This window comes from Lycium ferocissimum, chromosome 5, assembly GCF_029784015.1.
Source record: "Lycium ferocissimum isolate CSIRO_LF1 chromosome 5, AGI_CSIRO_Lferr_CH_V1, whole genome shotgun sequence".
NCBI lineage: Eukaryota > Viridiplantae > Streptophyta > Magnoliopsida > Solanales > Solanaceae > Lycium > Lycium ferocissimum.
In genome coordinates this window covers 62,357,296-62,362,834 of record NC_081346.1, presented here as the reverse complement: position 1 = coordinate 62,362,834, position 5,539 = coordinate 62,357,296, and the positions used below count along the sequence as shown (strand labels likewise).

Genomic DNA, 5,539 nt, shown 5'->3' with positions numbered 1-5,539 from the left:
TGGGTATGCATGTTGTTTTGTATCTGTGGGGCCTCAAGTGATAATAGGTTTTAAGGTTGAGGATTGTCAAAAACCAGAAAAATCTGGTGTCTGGTGTTCGCTGCAGTGGCACCAACCTCGCTGCAGCAGTCTCGTTGTAGCGAGGAAGACCCTGGTCTAACGGGAGAGAAGACTTCGTGGTGAGTCACCCCAGCGGACTGGTATCCACTGAGGCGGACTCACTGTAGCTGGAATGTCGTCGCCATACCAGCTAGGCGAGAGTTGACGTGAGTCGCCACAGCGGGCCTCTGGCCGCCGTGGGGAGCTCGCTGCAGCGGTAAGGTTACCATATTTTCCTTAAGTTAAAAACCCTTGAACCCTATCATGCCTTTTATCACTTTCTAAGCACACTTTGGGAAAATTGCAAAGCTTTTGCACTGAATCTTCTTGGAGGTAAGATCTTTGACCCTAGATTTCATCTTTTACCTTCCTAGATCCTTAATTTATGCTTATAATCACTAGAATCAAAGTGGAGAAGATGAGTATGATAATAAATTTCTTGAAATGGGTTTAGCCTTCCAAAATGGAAATTGATGGTGAAATTGACTAGTATAACCAAATAATTTGATGAATTCATTATTGTTAAGCTTATTTCTTTCATTATTAGTGATTAATTTGAGGACTAAAGAATTAAGGCTCATACTCAAATTTGGGGGTTTTGCTTTAAATCCGAATTAGGCTTAATCTTGAGTTGTTTTCGCAATTAAATAGGGGGTTTGATCATCTAGAGCATGAATTGCATATTCCATCTTCCAATTTTCCATTTTACCCTTGTGGGTTAGTTTCCCCAATTCCACAATTTAGAATTTGATCTAACTAGAAGTATAGCAATATGGGTATTGTTCTTCTTGATTTCTAATGTAGAACTTGGATGTGTTTATACTTCGAGTATTTAGAAGCACAAAGATAGGTCAAGGCTAAGATTTGACGGTTCGTGGCTCCTATTCGGCTATCATCGATCAAATTTTTCAGAATTCCAGGTAAGTTCGTCTTTCAAATTTTGTTTCTAGCTTTCTCAGACTTTTGAATTTCACGACTGAAATTTTAGAGCTGCTGTCGTTATCATTCCAACTCTGTTTTGTGCCAACGACATAGAGACCTCGACTCCACCATATCTCGACTATACTCTCTTCTCAATATTTTCAAGGATTTCTCTTTGAGTTCTCTTCGTCTTTCTCATCTCGGTTTTGCAATTTTTGCTAAGCTTTAATCTTAAAATTTTCCCTAATTTTCTTCTGGTTCTCTTTCGAAATTAAATTCATGGTTGAGCATTAAATTCCTTCTTTTTGTTTAACTTTTTTGGCCTTAATCGCTCCTTTTTGTTTTGCGCGTTCTATTTTGATCTTTTCATGGTTTAATCTTAAAATTCATGCGTTTCAATTCTTTCAAGGTGAGTAATGATGGATTTTGAGTTTGTTATTTTAGATACTACATCCGTACTTGTATTAGGGGTATTCGTGGAATTGCCTAAAAGTTCTTTCTCCATATCTCGATATTTTCTCAGCATCTTCTATCGTTTTGCTTCATCCGTCCGACTTTTTTTCTCTGCTGCTCAGTTTATGTGAGTTTCCTGTACACTTAAACTTGAGTTATTCCTCTATTTCTACTTTATTTACCCTACCTTTTCTGATTATCCGTGTTATTTAGATATAAGATTGTGTTGGGCTTTTTATTGGAATAATCTTTCCTTGTGCTGTTCTTAAGCCCTGTCCTGGGGGTAATTTTCACCTAATACCATTTGCAAACCCTTATGGGGAAAAGTAGTTTTCTTAAAGAAACCAATTCATTGAACTCTAATCCTTTTCTTTGATAAGTGAAGTGAGAAGCCAGTTCTTCATCTGAAGTTTTACTCTCTTTTTTTGGTTCTGATAATGAGTATGTTGGTTTTACTAATTTTCAGAATGAATTTAGTTTCTCAGTCTTAAAATAGTTTGACATATCATACTATTGGCAGAAGAGGAGTAAGTGAGGTTGCGCATTTCTAAACACACTAGATTCTTAGCAAATGTCTGAGTTAGGAAGTTAGACTCTGTTTGTCACATATGTTGATTGGTCAATACATATTACTAGATTATTGGACAGTAAAATATAGCATCTTGAGGACACTCAGATAAAGGAAAATATTTCAAATATTAGAAACCAGCTAAACAAATGTACTATAGAATATATTAAGTAGGGATACTATCTTCAAATAGAAGGAATGATTGAAATGGTTAACAGATGGAACCTCTAACATAGCTTTCTTTTAAAATGTCTTAAAGGATAGGAGCACGAAATTGGACATCCAAAAGATTAAGAGTAAGCATTAGTTGGTCAGAAGATCAAGGGGAAACTACATGCTAACTATTACTTTCTACGACTAGTTATTTTCACAAGAACTGGAAGAAAGAAGATTCAACTACCCGTATTTCGTACTTATGGACTGGGTCCATTAATAGTTGTTGATCGATCACTGGAAATTTTGTTCTCTATGCCAAAGAAAAACAATGTTGTCTGTCACTACAAGCAGTTAATATATTATTTTTCCTCTTAAAATTCTCAAATATCCTTCACAATTTAAGGTGGTTTTTCTATCTTTTTGGAAAAAAGACAATCTTTGTAAAGTGCCTTGGATCAAACATACTTTATCCTGAATTAATATATAAACAGGATAAAATTAAAAGCTTAGACTTCCCAAAAAATAATTATTCTTCCAAGCTTCACTTGAAGAAACTAGTCCTTGTTTAATCTGACGATGGGCTTGTCAAACTCTTAGATAAATGCATATATAGTGAGGAAGATGCAGGTTGTGTGTTGTCTCTGAGAGAATGACTAGGGTGTTATATATGATTTATAATGGATTGATGATTTACTAAAAGTTAGATTTTTTGAAGCTTCTGGCATCTACATTTCACCGTTAATGGTTTCTTACTTTTCCTTAACTGATGTTTGGTTATAGCTTATGCTGGTGTTATGTCAAGAATGTTCTTTCAATGGGATAAAGATATTTAATTTAGAACTTAAAAAAATAGTATTTGATTTAGAGTAAATATAATTATTTATGATGTCTCTGTTTTACAGGCAAATTCTTCTATATTGTTTTCCAAATGAAACTTGGTTGTATTGGGTCTTGTGTTAAGTGACATGCTTGAGCATGCATGTTACAGAATTCATATGGACTCTCTCCTACACTATTCTGATTTTTTTGATATAACCTTTAATTTGGAGTCCAGCTAACTGTTGACAAGGCATTTATCATGTTTCTGTACGTAGACAATGAATTGGTTAAGGTTGATATCATTTGTGATATCAAGGGTGATGCCGTGTTGGAATGTATTACCTTGAACGATGACCGGGAAGAGATGATGTGTTGAACCATGTTATTCCTTTGGAGGCTTTAGGAGAAGCAAAGACTTGCAGCATGAGACCATAATGCTAAAGGTTTAAGTCAGCCTACTTTGGAGCACCAGGTTAGATCATCCATCAAACGGTCCTCCAATGCATAGAACACCAACATACCCAACATGTCTAGTGAATGTAAAGAATGCTAGCGCTCAAAGCTAGCCATGATAACAATTATGGAGCTAATTATCGAGAAACCATATATGGTATCTCTTATTTGAAGAAATAACTACCCTGCTTTGGTCATGTGAAATGTATGTATGGTCTTATATGCGTTAAGCTTGAGAATACATTTCGAATATTATTCTAAAATATTTTGCTTTCTCTTTGATATACCTCCATATTTCACAGCTACTATCTCTTATGGTTCCTCATCTGCCCATGTAATCTTTTCCATGTGCTCATTTACATGCTTTTATTTGTGAAAATGATTTTATTGAAAACCTTCAGGTCAATGTTTCACACAAAAATCAAGGCAAAAGCTCTGATCTATGCAAGAGTGTACATCTTGACATGGTTTGTTTACATAACTGTTAGCGAATCATATGTAGAGTTAGTGATTTTTAGAGAAAGCATGTAAACCTTCGGGTATGGAGTTTGGGATGGAATACTTAGGTTGATATTATTGTTGACTATGGCTTGTCGCCTCATTGTGTTCTATTGAGTTGTTGCTTTATTGTGAGTTGTTGGCTTGCCGCCACTTGATTGATTCTAGAGTTGATACTTAGTGATTACCTTATGATTCAGAGAGCATATTTATCATGGCTGAGGTTGTAGTTGAGGTTGTTAGAAAGGAAAGTAAGGTTATGATATTGATATTGTGATTGAGATATGTGTCCATGTGTGGCACCATTGATTCGTATATTCTTGTTGGCATTTTTATCATGCATTCACTCATTTATACATATATTGGGATCGGGTTATACGCCGCAACACTTATTTGGATCGGGTTACGCGTACCGCAACACTGCCTGGGATTGAGTTGCACATTCTGCAACATTGACTATTCGATCGGGCTGTGTACCACAACAGGTACATGGACTTAACGGTCCCCCATGGGTCATGACTGTCAAGGCGAAAAGATATTCCACCCGAAGCATATGTGTAACACTGCATTTGCATTGCATTCATCTCATATTTACATATGACATTATATTGGACTTGTTGGTTGATCTTTGGTGATACGTGTACTTGATAGTGGTTCTTGAGATTGTGCTTCAGACTTATAGTGGATTTGAGGAGATACCTTGGTAACTTGGTACTGGATTTGATACTTTGGACTATGTTGAGTTATATCTGATTGTGAGCATGTCTACTTTTTCAGTCTCTTTCTTATGTATATGTTATCTAACTATTGTCGGCCTGTGATGCCTACTCAGTACGTGTTGTTATACTGATTCTACCTTGTTGCATTCTTTTCTGAGTGCAGAGTTCGTGACCGGTTCGACTTCCTCGCTTCGTGACTGAGTCTCCAGGTTGTTTGACGAGCATTCTAGGGTGAACACTTGGATGGATTCGCTGCCCGGATGATTTTTATCTATTCTTGTCTTTATATTCTATCATTTAGACAGTTATTTATGGATATTTGAGACTTGTATTTCCTAGACATTATGTGATGGCTCTTGTACTATTCAGACCAGATTTTGGGATTTGATGTATCTTTGGAACTTATTGTATTTATCTATTTATGTTAGTCTTATTATGTAATTCTGGGTGATTGGATTTATATTATTTAGAGTTTAGTAGTGAATAATGGACGGGTTTGCCTATCGAGGTGGGAAATGATAGGTGCCCGCCCGTTTCCCCTAGTTAGGGCGTGACATATCCCTTGGAGGTCATCTTTCTAGCTTTAAGATTGGAAATGAAACTACCCATAGGTACTACTGCATCACCCTTCCATTCTATAACTAGTTCATTGGGAACCACAATTCTTACAATTTTGGTTCTACAGCCTACTGTGGCATAACATGATGCCAACCAATCCATGCCTATGATTATATTAAAGTCTACCATTTCTAATTCTACTAGGTCGGCTATAGTTTTGGCATTTTATACTCTAACTGGACAGCCCCTATACGCATGTGTAGCTATAACTGAATCTCCAACTGGAGTGGACACT

The 5,539-nt window shown here is 36.4% G+C and overlaps 1 long non-coding RNA gene across 2 annotated transcripts; it reads left to right on the top strand.

Annotated features, from left to right (window-relative positions):
- Positions 1-455: 455 nt before the first annotated feature.
- LOC132058452 (uncharacterized) lies at positions 456-3,744 on the top strand. 2 transcript variants are annotated; one of them, XR_009415310.1, is made up of 3 exons: positions 456-1,019; positions 1,465-1,600; positions 3,292-3,744. It is a non-coding gene; the product is annotated as an uncharacterized LOC132058452 (long non-coding RNA). The 2 variants fall into 2 exon arrangements; XR_009415309.1 differs by lacking the exon at positions 1,465-1,600.
- The last annotated feature ends 1,795 nt before the right edge of the window (positions 3,745-5,539 follow it).